Raw genomic sequence first — 18,562 nt, forward strand, 5'->3', positions numbered from 1 at the left:
AAGCAAGTTTTTAGCAAAGGAGATCAAATGTCTCTTATACAGATGAAAGGATCCTTAACAACATTTAAATAGGAGAAAAGCAAATTAAACCACAATGCAAACACGCGTGTCAGCAAGGCTGTTGGAACAAAGGTTGTTCAGGAGAAAGTATGTTGGTACCACCTCTGAAGACAAGAAAACGGATAATAAATAATGCACCTTATTATGGGCTGAATGTTAATGTCTCCCTCCTCTACCCCCGATTCATATGTTGAAATCCTAACCCTCAAGGTGTTGGTATTAGGAGGTGGACCCTCTGGGAGGTGATTAAGTCATGAAGGTGGAGGCCTCCTACCTGGGATTGGTGTCCTTATAAGAAGAGACAAGTGAGCGTGCCTTCTCTCTCTGCCATGTAAGCGTACAAAGAGGAGCTGTCTATCTGCAAACCAGAAATCAGGCCCTCACAAGACACGGGATCTGCCATCATCTTGATTTTGGACGTTCCCAGCCTCCAGAATTGTGAGAAATAAATTTTGGTTGTTTAAGCCACTCAGTCTATGGAATTCTGTAGTCCAAACTGACTAAGACACAGCGATTATTTCATCCAGTAATTCATTCTAGGAATTTATCCTAAATATATGATTGCACATGGGCACAACAATATATGTACAAGGACTAAACCATTTTTGCCATTCCCAAAATGACAAGAATCCTAAACTTCTATTTAAAGAGTACTGGTTAAATAATTTATGATACAGACAAAGAATAGAAGACCTGCAGTCATTTACAAAGAAAGATTTGGGGATGATCTTCAGGATATGTCTAGGAAAAACGTGCAGTATAGAAAAGTGTGGATTGTATGCTACCATGTGTCTACAAAAAGGGATGCTGTCCTTTTGTATGCATATGATATCTTTGGAAGACTACAGAAGAAGTTGGTAATAATTCACAGTTGTCACTGTGAAGGGGAATCAGGTGACAGTGATACAGGGGTCAGAGGAAGACACACTGTGTACCCCTTAGTACCTTTTGGATTTTGTGTCCTGTGAATCATCTACTTAAAAGTATTAGCATAATAACTTCAAAAGGTGACTACATTCCATGATGGGACCAACAAAGCCTCTTTGTCTCCCACATTCCCCTTTCCATGGGTTCTTGCTAAATACTGGTGTTTGTTGGCTGCTGTTGAACGTGATACTGACAACCCACTAATAAATACACCAAAGCTTAGTGAATCCTTAATATTCCCCCCAAAGTATAGAGGATAAATAAATCAAATTCTAAAAAGTAATTCAAAATATGTGATTGTGCCTGATAATATTGCTAAGGTCTGAATGTCTGTGTCTTCCCCAAATTCATATGTTGAAAAAATAATGCCAAATGTGATGGTATTAGTAGGTGGGGTCTTTGGGAAGTGCTTAGGTCTTGAGAGGGGAGACTTCACAAATGGATTATTGTTCTTACAAAAGAGACAAATATTGTATTTTAAATAAATACCTTTGGTGGGCACTTAGTTTTCCCCAGGCATTCCTTCTCCCTTCTTCCTTCTGGTACTGGAGCGCCCTGCTTTAGCTGCAGACCTCAGACTACCATCCCAAGTCTCCCTGCAACTAGCTGCTGCCAATGGGATATGAATGAATAGAGTGAGGACAATGCCCATATCACAAGCTTAAAAGAAACTTGCTTGTTGACAAGGAAGTTTTGGAAACGGATAGTAGTGATGGTCGCACAACATTGTGAATGGAATCAGTGCCATTGAATTGTATACTTAAAAATGGTTAAAATGGCAAATTTTACTATATAGAGTCTGGCCAGACTGCTATAACAAAATACCATTTTAAACGACAAACATTTATTTTCACAGTCATGGAAGCTGGAAGTCCACGATCAGGGTACCAGCATGGTTGGCTTCTGTAAGGACCCACTTCCTGGCTTATGGAGACAGCCACCCTCTTGCCGTGTCCTTACTTGGCTAAGCGAGAGCTCTGGGCTGTTCATCCCCTTACATGGGCACCAATCCCATTGTGGGGCTCTACCCACGTGACCTCATCCAAATCCAATCATCTCCCCAAAGCCCCACCTCCAAATACCACCACACCGGGGATTAGGGCCTCAACATATGAACTTGGGAAAGGTCACATTCAGTCCATAGCAATATGTTTTATCACTATTAAAAAAATTAATAATGTAATATACCCAAGTCCATTGACCTGTATACTTTAAATGGGTAAATTGTATGGTATGTATATTTTTAAAAAGTGAAAGAAACCTGTTTGTCCTTTCCTCTCTCTCTTTCCTGTCCCATGGCTGGACTATGGATGTGGCACTGACCCAGCTATGACAAAACACCTTTAGAAGAAAGCTGGGAACCTGAATAATCCTGTGAGTGAGGTTTTCCACCATTACAACCCTACCCCTACTCTCAGACTATTGTGAGAGAGAAATACACTTGTTTGTTGAGTTTCTGTACTCAGGATTCTTTTCAGTTCAGCAGTTTAGCCAGTGTTCTCACCGAAATACTGTCACCTCACTTGTCACAGTGAGAAAGACAATGATTTGGAAAAAAAGAGACAGGGATTGAGGGCATCCACCTACTCTCTTTCTGCTACTTCTTCCCTCTGTCATCTTGACCAACACTCCATTTGTAACCAGCAATGTCCCAGGACTCCACAATTCCTATACCCACTACATAATTTTACTTTAATTTATGGAACTGCTGAACGCACAGTACCGTATATGAGTAAGCTACTACTATCCAATGTTTTTCCTTTGATTTCATTAACAGTGGGTGGAGTTTCAAGAGTACAATATTCTACAGTAGAACTTAAATAAGAATTAGTTCATAGTTCACGCCAACAGAGTCAATGGAATATATCAACTATGTTCAAATAAGCAAATCAATTTTTTCCCTAGCTATCTGAGTAATGTCTGTTTGCCATTTGTTTCTTTTATTTCACTCCAGAAAATATTATGGAACATGAAAGCAGAAGGGTAGAAACCATCACTTTTCTTAAATCCATCCTTTATTATAAACTAATTCGGTAGATCTTCAGAGCTTGCAAGAATGTAGCAATGGATTAACTTCAGTGATATGTTCTCAAAATAACCCATAAAGTAAATTTGATGCAACGGAGAGAACAATTACTTATTATCAAAGGGCATGCCTTTGATTATGTCTCTTCACATGATGTAATTCCAAATATGTTTGGTTCATTTCTACCTCTGGATCAACCTTTTCCTGTGGTGTGATGGAAGAGACAAAGGTTGATTTTAATTGTTTGATGCCAAAACACCTGTTGAAAAAATTAAAAACTTGATAATCTTGATGTTTTTCTTTCTTGATGCAGAACTAATTCAGAGAGATCTGGACAGTGGATCAAATTTCTTCCTTTTTGTTTGGCTATTTGGCTTCATGCAAAATAGCTGTGTGTGTGTATGTGTCTTGTATCAAAGATATCTTAATGAATGAGAGATGCTGTTGGTCTTGGACTGGCTTTCCATACAATTACGATGAATCTAGAGTGCTAATGTGTTGTGTGATTTAATAAAACATCACCAGTTATAAATCTCTGCTATATAGCACCCATGCCTTGGCTTAGTGGAAGTTAACACAGGTCATGTCTGAAATTCAAAAGTCCTGACTATATGTGGAGTGCTTTCACACTGATTGCCCAGTTCTCTGAAGGGCTACCATTCTTTCTCATCAATGATTGCTGTGCCCAGTTACCCTTAAAGCAGCCCATTGCAAGCAGCCCAGTTCAAAAGACCAGTTTCCTATTTTCCTTTCAGGAGTAATGTTCAATTTTCAAATGAATTAGACAGGCAAATTGGGGAAAGTTTTACATTTTGCAATTCGCCTAGTGGGTATCTTCCAAAATCTGCAATATATTTTATAAACGTTATTACTGACTTGGTAAACGGCCATTTCTGTAGGCACTTACTGTCATTGTGATGGTATAAAGGCAAATTCACTTTACCTAATATTCCCTAAGCCTTCCAGAGTGCTGCAGTTATCATAGGATGGCGCTACCTCTTCCATGTGATGAATGGCTTTGTAAACAAACACTGTCCCCTTTAATTCCATCACCATATGGAGAGATGATTGTGGAAAGGGAGCCAGTAAGCCAGACAGTTGACAGCACAATGGCAGGTATTCCACTGTCTTATCTGCCCTATTTCCCACTGGCCGGCACTGTGCCTGGAACGCGGTCCAGCACTCAATAAATATCTGTTGACTGACTGACAAAAGAAAACCAAGTCATGAAAAATCAAAGCACAACTTCAGTTTTCTCATTCGTTTGGAAACTACATTGGATTATAAGCTCTTTTAAGATGGCCTGATTGGTAAGCCTGATTTCCCTAAAGTGCCATTCTTGGAAAATAAAATGCTGTAAATTGAATCTGCTGGGCAAGGAATTGGCTGTGTAGTCTCTGCATAAAAGGTAGAGGCAGGAAGGCTTGGTGCAGACCGTTTGGAGGTCTGCTCAGTGAGATGGGGAGCTCTCACCCAGCGCTCTTGGCGCCCCGGGGCTACGTGCAGTCAGGTTTTAGGAGACTTGCTCTGACTCAATCCAATAAAAATGTTCATAAAGAAACTTTTTTTTTGGCTAGGATCCTTGTCTTGAAAAATAATATAGAACATTGTTAACAATTCAGACAGGAATGGTAGAAATAGGTCAGACAAAAAATGAAGGGTGAAGTTGTCCTGGCCTTTCTTTAATCTTTTGAACAGTGTTTGAAAGAGCTCTTGGCCGATGAACACATTTGTTCTGTATTGTGGAGTTAATATCTGTGCCAGGGTTTTTGTCAGCCCTCTGGGCACAGTGATCAATATAACTAATAAATGGGAAATGACTAGACTGAGCCCATTGGAGGCCAGCAATCTCCTTAATGGGGACCACAAAAGAAGACACCCTGAGATAACAGTCACACTGAGTTTGGAGAAATGTGGGTCTTCACAGAACAGTTAGTGGCTCCTCAGTTAGCACTGAGTTACCTTAAGGAAGCTTGGCAACACCCAAGGATAACACTAGATAAGAGACAGCAAGAGAGTGAACCAATTGGGTGATGGAAGAAGGAACCATAGAAGACAGTGAATGAGCAGAAAACAAGGGGGCCTTTAAAAAAAAACAACTTTATTTTCTTAGAGCATTTTTAGGTTCACAGAGAAACTGAGAGGAAAGTACAGAGATTCCCTACACACTGCATGGCCTCCCCCATTATCAACATCCACCATCAGAGTGATACATTTGTTCCAATGGATTAGTCTGCATTGACACATCCCTCTAAGTCCATAGTTTGCATCACAGTTCACTCTTGGTGTTGTATATTCTGTGAGTTTTGACAAATGTACACACATCCGTCATTATAATATCATACAGAGTATTTTCATGCCCTAAAAATCCTCTGTGGTCTGCCTATTCATCCCTCCCCCACACTCCCAGCCCCTGGCAACCACTGAGCCTTTTGTTGTTTCCATAGTTTTGCCTTTTCCAGAAGGTTATGTAGTTGGAATCATACAATATTTAACCTTTTCAGACTGGCTTCTTTCCCTACCTAATAATACATATTTTAGTTTCCATGTCTTTTCATGGCTTGATAGCTCATTATTTTTCAGTGCTGAATAATATTCCATTTTCTGGATGTACCATGGTTTACTTATCCATTTACTTTCTGAAGTGTATTTTGGTTGCTTCCAAGTTTTGGCAATTATGAATAAAGCTGCAAAAACATCCAGGTTTTTGTGTGGATTCAAGTTTTCAACTCCTTTGCATAAATACCAAGGAATATGATTTCTGAATAGTATCGTAAGAGTATATTTAGTTTTGTAAGAAACTGCCAAACTGTCTTCCAAAGAGTCTGTGCCATTTTGCACTCCACCAGCAATGGATGAGAGTTCCTGCTGCTCCATATCTTCACTGGCATTTGGTGTTGTCAGTGTTCCAGATATTGGCCATTCTAATATGTGTGTAGTGGTATCTTACTGTTGTTTTAATTTGCATTTCCCTGATGATATATGACGTGGAGCATCTTTCCAAATGCTTATTTGCCATCTGTATATCTTCTTTGGTGAGGTATCTGTTAAGGTCTTTGGTCCATTTTTTAATGGGATTATTTGTTTTCTTGCTGTTGAGACAGGATCCTTTATTAGGACAGCAGAAGAGTTTACTGATGTGAGGAGTGAACCAGTCGTCTGTATCTGATATATATATATATGTATATGTTTATCCAGTGCTAACACAATCTAATATATATATGTATATGATATATATCCCTGATATATATATGTATCCAGTGCTAATACAGTCTAAGTCACACCCAAGAGAACCTCTGATTAAAACACAGTGATAAAGAGAAAAATATGTAGTCACCAACTCAAATGCAAAAGGAAAAATTGCATATTATCGGAGGTATTGTTTGAGAATCAAAGAGAAGCCCTGGGTCCAATAGGATTTTTAGGTTTAATGGTTCAATGAGAAAATTAAGGAGGTTTTTCCCTTTAGAGGACAGTTGACTAGTTGCCAAAATAGAAACCAATCTAGTTACCAAGTCCTTCAACATTAGCAGGAAGTTAGAGATGAGTATGACGAACTGCAAGGCGCGAGCATGTGCTTTACACCAGGCTCCCATTACTACCCAGGCTGTTCTCAGCTTTCCTCTTTGCAAACGGGGATGATCAAAGAGCTTCAGGATTAAGTTTTTTAGTTTCTTTGTTTTTGTTGTTGTTTTAAGAACAATGCATACACCTTGGTTATTCTTAAAAGCTTAATAGTCAAAATCTGACTAAAAACGAACTAAATGCTTTGCAGAAACTTGCTTTACAGAAATTGCTTTACAGATTCTAAACACTGTTTAGGTTAGAAAGTTACCACACGGGGGAAAAAAAAGAAAGTGACCATAGCAGAAGAGGGTGTTCAGATTCCTCGAGCCTCTCCCAGAAGGATGCACGTCAACACCTGTTAGAGGACTCCCCCCACCCTTCCACCAGTTATGTTTTTATTTATGTTTGTGTATTTGTGTCCCCACTAGACAGAGCTTCCACTGAGCAGGGCTTGGGTTTGTTCATCTTTGTATTTCTAGTGACCATGTGCTTTACAGCACCTAGTGTGCATCTAGTAAGTGCTTGCTCAATGCACGAATCCCTTCTGTGTTGAAAATATGTTTTCAAACATATCTCAAACAATATTCAAACATATTATAAGAGATACTTGTAATAAAAGGAGTTCACAGGCCCTTCAATGGCAGACCTTGAAAAACAGTGATGCACTGAAAATTCTCCCTGAATTGCCTGTTGTGGCAGTGTTGTCAAAATGTTAAAACCAAATTATACCACAGACATCCAGTTAATTCTTCTTCCCTTTTTATTAAGTCGGCCATGCATTTCTTACTTGCAAATTATGTTGTACTCAAACTTGGGCAAGTCACTGTTATGTAAGCTGGACATTTAGGGACAAAGAATTTGTTTTTTGTTGTTTTGTTTTCAGGTTCAAAAATGGAAAAAGATCCTCAGGGAAGCTAGCAAAGCTGGATGAGTCCAGCTGTGGAAGGGCAGGAAAGGTGGCTTTGTAAAAGAGGCCGAATCAATAGAGCTATGTCTGTGTGGCTGAGGATGCATTCAAATGCCTGCCAGAGACTGTTATTAGTTCTGGATGAACAATGAGAACTGTAATTTTTTAATTTTTTATGTATTTATTCTTTTTGCGGTACGCGGGCCTCTCACCGCTGTGGCCTCTCCCGTTGCGGAGCACAGGCTCCGGACGTGCAGGCCCAGCGGCCATGGCTCACGGGCCCGGCCGCTCCGCGGCACGTGGGATCCTCCCGGACCGGGGCACGAACCTGTGTCCCCTGCATCGGCAGGCGGACTCTCAACCACTGCGCCACCAGGGAAGCCCGAGAACTGTAATTTTTATTTGCTTAACTTTGAGGATTTTCCCAAAGCTGGAGGCACTCCGATTAAAATCTCCAAATTTTTAAACTAACAAACATTCCTAAGCAGGACAGAATTTCTCCTGATTGAACACTTTTAATATACAACATAGAAGTGCAAGGTACCCCAGTAGATAATTATTTAAATGAGGTGCCAAATACTTGTGTTAAACAGACATCTTAATTAGCAAAACAGATATATCTATATTTTTGCATCTGAAATACTTAATAATACCACTATTCAAGAGTTATAAAGACTGTCTTCTCTGAGAAGGTCAGTGAAGTCCCTACATTGTTCATTTCCATGCATGCCAAAGTGCCTTTCTTATTTCCTTCTCTTCATGTCATTCTCATGGATTTGCTTGAGGTGTTGCAGTTTCCTGAGAGAATAATTTTCACTGTCAGATATGTAAAATGATGTTTTCCTAAGACCGTATGAATTGGCAAAACTGAGCATAAGAATATAACCTAAAATATTTTGTAGAGAAGCATCTAGCTTGTTTGTGATGGTTTTATTAGCTGCTTATAGGAAAAACGTCTTTTTTTTTTTTAAGGGTTCAACAATGCATGATTTTTATCCTCTCGCTCTGAGAGCTGGTATCAAAATATATATATATATATATTAAACCAAGGAAAATAACTGAAGATTTATAGGCCTCTTGTGCTTTACAAAGGAAAAAAAAAAAGGTAGCCTCTAATTTGCTCAGATACAGCAGGCTTAGTGGTCCTGTATTTTGAAGATTTTAAGAATGTTTCTTAAGGTGGGAGGAAAGGGAAAACATTCATTATCCCTTTCCAGAATTTAAACAGAGGGCAGTAGACATTCTTTACACCCAAATAAAAGCAGCAGTTCACATGTGACCAAGGTGAATGCAAAATTGAGATGTTCTAAACACAGCTAGGACTCTCAGCAAAGCTAATACTCTAAAATCATATGATTACATTTTGAAAGAAAATGCACAAAAACCAAATAGGAATTTTGAGATTTTTCATTTGAAGGTAAATCTTAATGCTATTAAATTCACAAATATGTTAAATACCCAGTTCTATTATCTAAAACACACATTGCAAACGTACAAATATCTATTCTCTCCACATGTCAGAGCCCATTCATTTCATGGTTTGGAAATGGGGAGAATAGACCCCCTTAAACTGCAAGTCAGCAGGTGTTTCTTTACTTAACTTTAGCAAAATTCATTCAAAATAGTAATTAACAATGATCTTCTTTACTTGTTAACTCACAAGGAAACACCTTCAAAACTGCATTTTGTTAAAGTTTCTGTACTAAAATGTAGAGAAACTGAACTACACAAATATTGAAAAGTTAAAACTTCCTTAATTTTTTATTCCTGGTGCCGCTACCACAATTTACAGGGCAATATACCTGATTTAATAAATGGAAAAAGGAAAAGCTACAACAGATAAAAGACCTCAGGAATGTACATCTAATTGACACTACATTGCATGAATCAATAGCTGCATTTTTTGCAAACGGTGGCTACGACAGTCCTGAACAAGAGGGATTTCCTGTTTAAGCTGCAGTAACTTTTCTGACTGTGGATCACTGTTCCTTCTGTGGCAGATTTTTGCAGTTCCTCTAATGCATTTGGGACGACTGTCTCAAAGTAACCTGCAGCTTTCCTGACAACTCCTCGCTCTCTCTCCTGCTAAGAACTGTAGCCCTTTTCTTCTGGGTCTTTAAAACCTTCTGCTATCATCCACCACTTCCACCACCAGATCCATAACCACCACCATAGGGACTTCCCGAGCTTCTTCCACCAAAACTGCCCCCCTTCATGGGTCCATAATTTGATTGCTGTTGTCCACTATAATTTCCAAAATCATTATAGTTCCCACCACCACCATAGTTACCTCCCAAATTTCCTCCTTCACTGTAACCATCATATCCCCCCACCCCCCCACCGCCACCATATCCTCCACCTTGGTTTCCATATCCTGGTCCACCACCACCATAGTCTCCTCTACTACTGCAACCAGGACCACCGCCGTAGTTACCACCGTCGCCTCTAAATCCATCATATCCACCATCACCTCCTCCATGACTACCTCTGCTGCCACCACCTCCACCAGCATAGCCTCCTCTTCCACCAAAGTTTCCACCACGGCCAGTTACCTCCACCACCTCCAAAGTTTCCTCCACGATCCATAAAGTTGCCAGATCCACCTCCACGAGTCTTCCTTTTCTGAGATGGATTATGATCAGTCCTTGTCCGAAGCTCTTATTAGAATTATTAAAAGAAAGGTGTTATCACTCTCTCTGAGTGATACTCAACCTTCTCGGATGATGGATTTTAGTGTCTGCAACAGTGGTTTAAATTTGAAAAAGACTCTGGATTTATACAGCTACCATGACAGATCAAAATTAGGGAGTATATTCCTAAATTTGAAAAATATTAATATGATCTATTAGGCTTCTTTTTGTCCTTGACCAATCATCCAGGTAACAAATATTTCTTGGACACTTTGTTGAGTAAGGGACTTTGGGCACACAAAGAAATGTACATAAGACTTAGCTCCCGCTCTCAAGGAGCCAATATTCTCCTTGGGAAGATAAGATGTATGTACATGGCAAGTGACCTAACAATCCAAAATAGTACATGTCAGTACCAAACGCAAAACAAAACAAAACAGCAGACCTTTCATTTGCAAACTATAGATGTTTGCTCCAAGGCAGAATAAAGTTAGTAACTACCAAAGCAGGATTAAATTTCACTCCCTTGGTAAGTCTGTAAGCTTGAAAGATTAGAGGCCTATAACTTGGGAATGAGAACTATTGGTCTACAGATAGTACAAGTCTAGATTGCGAGCCAGATCCTTCAGACAGGTTAGTAAGTGGAAGCAAAACGAATTTCATAGAGGCTACGTGAAATGACTAGATTTATCAAGGTAACTATTGGAAAGGGGACAAGTCATTCCAGTAATTCCCAGGCAGGCTGGAACGATTGGACACCAAGCATCGGTAGAAATAATGTTAATGAGATTCCTTCTCAGGTGCCACAAAAAGCATTATTCTTCCTCTGTTCATATCATTGTGGAATAACCACAATGGCTGACGTGGCTATTGACTTTCTGGGACCAAAATCTTGTGCAGCTAAATCAACCTTTCTTACTGTTCACGCTGGGATTCTCTAGATTTCACCATCAGAGTCCTTGTCACATACAGGGTTCTCCCTTCCCACTTCCCCTTGAGGAGGTAGAAGCATCATCCACGAGAGAGGCCACTTGCTTTTCTGCTCGTTCATCCCACACTGAGATGAGTCTACCTGAGCTGTTTCAAACAATGCCCCTCCAGATTAGAAATGACCTAGAAGGAGATCAGACTCTGAAAGGTGGCCCATATCTGAAAACCAACAGTTGAAGCCAAGGACCGGTGATTACCAACCATATAACCAACTTGTAATACATGGAGGTTTGGGGGGACCACTATTACTTTCAAACACAAAATTTCCCATTGCTACAGAAAAAGGAACGTAGAAAGAGCTATGAGAAGGGAAAGAGGCTGACTCAAAACTCAAACAGGAATATTGCAGGTTAACAAGCTGCCTGCCAATAGTTTGAAAAAAATTCACGAGTCTCCATTAAATTGAATTTCAAACACATCTCTTTTGTGATCTGTTAATGAGGACAGTTTGACATTTTCCCAGGTGAAATAATTTAAGTAGAAACCATGTGACAGTATAATCAATTTAAGCAGCTCTCTAACTACTTCAAGTTTGTCAAAGTGTTTTACAGTTAAAGCTATAATTAGCTGGCCCTTCTAAATTCACTGTGAGGTAAAGAGTTGAATTATCAAGGAAGCTTTATAACTGTAGAAACAAAGAACAAATAATTTTCAGAAAGAGGCAGCCATTTGGGTGCTGGTTACAAGGATATGTTCATCTTGTGAAAATTGATCAAGCTACATACTTCAGGTGTGTGCATTATTGTGAATGTATATTACATATCAATGACAAGTTAAAATAAAAATATGTGAGTGTGTGTGTGTGTGTGTGTGTGTGTGTGTATGTATTAAGAAACCTGGTATAAAGAGAAAGAAGAAAGTTATCCTTCCAGACTAACTTTTCTGAAACTACCCAGTAAGGGCGTTTGTGTTTAGTGTAATGGGCCTTTGCCCTGCTGAGCCAGCCGCTTGAGGCGCTAAAACTAACTCAGTTCCTCCTAGACTTAAATTGGAGTTTGAAAAGAATAGAATTGTGTGTTCAGGTGTGTAGATGGGAGTTAAAGTGGCAAGAAGATAAAGAGATGGATTATCACATGGTTTGTTTACTGAGTGGTTTGCTTCTTCGACGGAACTCTTGGGTCTTGACGGCCTGGCGCACTAGAAGCAAGTCATGGTTGTGACCTCCTGGTGCAAAGCTTTCATCTCATGGAGAAGGGAACAAGCTCCTAGAGGTGAAATTGCTAGAGACTGGCTGACCCTCTCACTCCCAGGGCCTCGGTACTTTAGATTCAGATAGACCTGGAACCAAATTCCAGCTCGATGGTTTATGTACCCTGGGCTGTGGGCAAACCAGTGGACCTTTCTGACTCAATTTCCTGAGAAGTTTAAAGAGAGAATATAATAATGCCCATACAGTAGAACTGTTGGGGTGATAAAAGGGAAAAAACACACAAAGGTCTGACAGGCACTAAGTGCTAAATGAATTCCTGCACCACACACACCACTCTTTTTTTCATTTAAAACCTGAGAAATGGATCAGATTAGTCCCAGAGTTCTCAGCAGGCAGGAAATAGAAGGTGACAGCACCTTCTTAAAGCAAAACTCACCTCTGTCCACCCCCCCCCCCACACACACATACACACTCACACACACACGTTCCTCCTTGACCTGAGTCTCCTATTTTCCGTCCCTTCTTTCCACTAGCTTTCGATGTCAAGCTTCCTGAAATTTGAGTCTGCTCTGCTGTTTGCGTTCTCGCTTCTCCCATTCAGTCTTCAGTCTCTGAGATCTGGGTTCTAGCCCCACCACTCCACTGCAACCACTCTGCCAAGATCCTTAAAGATGTCACGCTTACAAAAGTCAAGTCCCTTCTTTAGCTTGATCTTATTACTTTTCTGTGGCGTTTGTCCCTGTCGATCACTCTGTCTCTGGAACACATTCCCTCCTTGGACGTTACACGGCTCTCACAGTTTTCATTTTGCCTATCTGCCCACTGCTTCTCAGTCTCTTTTTCAGGGTCCCTGAAATGCAGGTGATCTTCAGGGCTCCCGACCTCTCCTTGACCATCTATCTCACCCCCACCTGTGACTCCTCCTACCTGCCAGATGGCACCCAAATGTATCTTTCTATCCTGCCCTGTCTCCTGAGCAATACGTCTCTGTATCAGTCGCCCGTGGGATGCTCCATTGATTAAACTCATCTCGTCTCAGCTGTGTCCACCATTGCTGCTCTCTCCACTTCCTCCTCCTCTATCAGGCTCCCTATTCCTGAGCCCTGAATTGTACCACCATCTATGCTGTCGCTTTAGCTCTCCCTCACTACTAGCAATGAATCCATCGACAGGTTTGGTACCCTCATTTCTTATAAATCCTCTCGAAGCATATGTGTTTCTTGTCCTCACACTCACTGCTCTAACCTGGCCTTTTCTTTTTAATATTATTATTTAGTCTTTAAAAAAAATTTTATTTATTTATTTTGGCTGCGCTGGGTCTTCATTGTGGCACTCAGGCTCTGTGTTGTGATGCGTGGGCTTCTCTACTTGCGGCTCTTGGGCTTCTCTAGTTGCGGCACTGGGCTCTAGAGCATGTGGGCTCGGTAGTTGTGGCTCGTGGGCTTAGTTGCGGTATGTGGGGTCTTAGTTCCCCAACCAGGGATCAAACCCGGGCCCCCTGCATTGGGAGCATGGAGTCTTAACCACTGGACCACCAGGGAAGTCCCTAGCCCTGCCTTTTATCCTAGTTGGTTTTCTTGATTTGAGTCATTTAGAAAGGAGGTGACAGCCTATGTACAGCACTGATGCTGTGAATGCAAGTCAGATTAATCCCTTCTTAAACATGCTAGTCATCGCTTCCCATCTACTTCAGAATGAAGTCAAGCTCTTAGTATAGCCTTCCAGACCCTCTATGAGTGCCCTGGCTCTCTTTTCCAAATTTCGCTTCTTCATTCCATATCTTATATCTTGAGATTGTGCAGCTGAGATTGCCAGGAATGTCCTTCGCTTTTCCTGAACATCCGTTCATCTTTCAAAACACAGTCAGCTCTGGGAAGGATTCTCTCACCTTCACCTTCTGCACTCCATCCCCAGCTGGGTTGGGTGCCTGGTTCATAGCATCCTGCTCATAACAGGAGACTTCCCTCTCTGCTTTGTGATTGTCTGTCTACTTGTCTGACTTTTTCATTCGAGGCAGGAAATGTGTTCTTTCATCTGTTTTGCCAGGGCATAACACGATGCCCACATGTACCATTCCCTCCATAAATGCAATTTGAGTGAGTGATGAGTTGGCTAGAGCAAGTCTGTGGGAAACTTTGGTGAGGCTGTGGAGGAGGAAGGAGGTGTGAGTGTGTATGAATCGGGTGGCTTATCAACTCCTCCACAGTCTAGAACTAGCTCAAAAGTAATTTAAATACACAATGAGAAGCTCATTTTTTTTCCCCCTGATCCACCCACATTATCATTTCACTGCTACCTGAAGACTAAAAACCATATAGCTTTCTGTTGCTTGCATGGCCCTGTCAAGTGATCTGAAACATGTCATTTGTGAGCAGCGTCTCTGGCGGGGCTGACACCCACAGGAGAAGATTTCTCCCAGCCTTTGCTTTTTTTTCTCCTTCATTCTTGTGAAACGCATCATATATTCCTGTGAGCTTTTTCATCCCGGAACAAGTCTCCTCTGATGAAAACATCCTCTTCATCTTGTTCCAACCTCCCTCTCCCCCCAAAAACCTCCGTGGATAGAACAAAGGTGATGACTTTTTAAAAATTTTAATGAGGCATCCAGGGGAGTGGCATAGAAGGAGATTTTAATGTTGCACTTAAAAGAAAAAACAATTTGTCTGAATCTTCTTTGGGAAATGTATCAAAGGGAAATATTTGGAATTCAAATGCAAATTGTAAAACAGAAAACAGAGTGTCCATTAGAATGAAATTGATGCTGACCAGGGGCCCAACAATCCCACAGAAACAAAGATTTTTATTCCTTTGAAGTTAAATAAATGTTAGTTATACTATGTTTTTGACCTCATCTGTTTTTCCTTAGAAATATTAGTATATAGAGTGGAAGATAAAAATCCATAGGCAAATGACTAAACTCAATCTTATCTTTGTTAATCGTCTTCATTGTTATTTTACATCAAAGTCTGGATCAACTTAATTTATAAGCAGAAGAATATTTATTCCATGACCCTGTGTTGAAGAAAAATTGTTGAATTAAAAAACAGTTATTGGGTAGAGGGGGCATGCAATATTGAAGAAATTTGTTACCTTTTGTGGACATCAGTATCTGTAAGCAGCTACCTTACAATTACAAAAATGCATTTTGCTTAAGTGAGAGAAAACCTCTTAGGGTTATTATTTAGTCACAGACTTCCTCCCTTTTCAGTGGGTGTTTACTAAGAAAATGGGAGTAGAAGAGTGACTATTTGAGCAAAATGTGTTTCAATGCTGATTACCATTTTTTTCTTATTTTATTTTCTTATTTTCTCTACAGAGTTAAGATCTCTTCGAATTCTCTCTCAATCTCTCTTTTTGTTTTTGTGTTTGTTTTTTTGTTTTACTTTGAGTAAACACAGCCATTAATGACTGAGCTACTGTGGCCAGGCCCCCAGTCACCCACTGCTGTGGCTGCTGGCCTAGAGATAATTTACCAGGGAGGAAATAATGTAGACGAGAAGCTGGCAGGGGGCAATGCGTAGCAGAGGGTCTCTTAGTAACACAGATCTTCCTTCTCAGTTCTCATCTTTCATTTATCCAAGTTCCATTCCCCCAAAGAGGTCTTCCTTGCCTCTCCCTCCAGGCTCTCTGGTTCCATAGCCCTCAGAAACTACATTCATACCTATCTATGCTTATTTATGGACTTTTCTCATGTCCTTCTCAGATTATTGTCCATCAGTAGGTTTGATTTTCTCTAGTAATTTATATATTCTCTAGGAGACTAGGTTTCTTGAGTTGGGAGTTGAGAAACAGACAGAACCACAACACTATTGACCCTCGTTCTCTATCACTGAATCGACCCTTTCACTGGGATATTGTATTTACCGTGAGTTTTTATACTGTTGGTTTGGTAGTCTAGACAACACCCTTTTCTGAAGGATGAGGTCACTGACTAGGTCAGTCGTTCTAGGAAGATTTGCAGCAATCAGATGCTTATGGAAAGTTGAGAGAAAAGAGGTCCAGGAGGGCTATGGGATGGGAGTCTGTTGGGGTTTTGGCCAGAGGGTCTCAAGAGGTCCAGGAAGTAGTTCCCAAATGTTGTATCATAATATGGCAATCTCCACAAAGAACTAAGTTGGGAGCAGAAGAGACCAGGAGTTTGCAGTTGTGGGTTTGTCTTTGGTGCTGGATTAGAAGGCAGAGACTAGACATGCTATATGCTCAGTCAACTATGACAGGGTCAGATCCCAAAGTCCCATGTCAGAATGTTTGTCAGCTTATTTTATTCTCTGTGTTCATTTCCATTTTATCTGCTGAAAATACTGAGTAAAATCTTTTTGAAAATTTGGGCTTTTTAAAGATATGCTAAGGGGAGCTAAGGGAAAAGGTATAGGGTTAGGTTATGCCTCTAGACCAGGAATAAATATTTTAGGTTCGTGGGCCATATGGTCACTGTCACAGCTACTCAGCTCTGCTATTGTAGTGTGAAAACAGCCACAGGCAACACATAAATGAATGAGTGTGACAGGGTTACGCTATAAGTTTATTTACAAAACCAGGCAGGGAATTCCCTGGTGATCCAGTGGTTAGGACTCAACGCTTTCAATGCCGGGGGCCTGGGTTTAATCCTTGGTTGGGGAACTAAGATCCTGTAAGCTGCGTGGGTGCCTCCCTCCCCGAAAAAATACCCAAAAGAGGTAGCAGGCTGTCATTGCCCCACTGACCTTAGTGTGCTGTAGACAGGAAAAGGGGGTATGATCCATCTCTGAGGGCCAGGGTAGCGGTAGCAGAAGGAAACCAAGTAAGAGATGCAGAAGGCACAGGTGGCTCAGGAGACAGGCTAGGATCTCCTGGCTGCCTAAGACTTGAGTGTTTGGGTTTTAATTTATTAAGAGAGATACTTCCCTACCCCCCCCACCTCAAAAAAATCTTAAGAACAGGGATTTTTTTTTCTAGTTTGTTTCTGCTGTATCCTCTGCACGCATGCAGTTGCCTGGCACTCCAAAACACTTGTTGATGAGTAAATATTTAAGTGAATACAATTATCTTACATAACAGGGTTGAATGAACATTTAGTATCTCTGTGACTCCGGGCATGACTCGATATATGAACAAACAAGCCAAAATACTAGTTTCAGTATTGCAAGGCTAGAAAAAACAGTTGCAAAGAGAAGAAATCAAATATACCCTTTCAATTTAAAGCTAATTGAAGGTGAGTGTTGTGTCTTCTCATCTCGGCATCCAGCACAGGACTGTGCCCTATGTAATCCACACTGTGTTGGTAATGAGATACATGAGGGTGGAGCCAAGTCTGGAAGGCAGACCCTAATGGTGGGCAGTGCTATGGTCTGAATGTTTGCGTCCTTCTCCCCACCCACCCCCAGAATTTATATCTTGAAACCTAATGCCCAATGTGATGGTATTAGGATAGGAGGTGGGGGGCTTTAGGAGTCGTTTAGGTCATGAGGGTGGAGCCCTCATGAATGGGATTAGTGTCCTCATGAAAGAGACCCCAGAGAGCTTCTTTGACCCTTCCACCATGGGAGGTGACAGTGAGAAGATCCCATCTATGAATCAGGAAGCAGGCCCTCACCAGATGCCAAATCTGCCAGTGTCTTCCCTTCTCCAGAACTGTGAGAAATAAATTTCTGTTGTTTATAAGCCACCCAGTCTGTGGTATTTTTGTTGTTGCAGCCTGAATGGACTAGGATGGCAGAGGAGGAGAGGATGACTTAGCAAATCTTCATTAGGCTTCTTACAGAATTATCCATTGTACCCATGTGGAAACCACCCTACCTGCACATTTTGGTATTTTCACTAATAATACCTTTTTGGAGACCATGCTATTAGGTTATAGTGTATTATGTTTAAAGTATTATGTGGACTAAGTTCTTACATCTATGCTTCTTGCAAAGGGAAGGCAAGTTCCCTGCACTTTTCAGATTTCCTTCAAAAGACAGGGAGATTCCTGAGCACAGAGAGAGCACGCCTCAGTGTAAGCAGGGGCCAGAGGTCAGTGGGAGAGGACAGACAGGTGGACAGGGGGAAAGCCTCCACCTATCAGCCACCTGGCTCCATGTGTGTATGTGTGTGTCTGCAACTGTGCACACGTGCACACGTGTGAAAATATTGCCTCTCCAAGGGCCTTCTAAAATCAAACCTCCTGAAAATGATAATCCTTTAAGTCTTTCAGTGATTATTGCCTCATTATGAATTGGTTTATCAGATACTCTCCTTGGGGTCAGAAAATAGCTGCTCTTTCTTGATTAGTGACCACAGACAGGCACTTTGCTAAGTACTCTGCATGTTCTATACTTTAATCTTCT

The sequence above is a fragment of the Kogia breviceps genome, chromosome 13 (genome assembly GCF_026419965.1).
Source record: "Kogia breviceps isolate mKogBre1 chromosome 13, mKogBre1 haplotype 1, whole genome shotgun sequence".
In the NCBI taxonomy this organism is placed as follows: Eukaryota; Metazoa; Chordata; class Mammalia; order Artiodactyla; family Physeteridae; genus Kogia; species Kogia breviceps.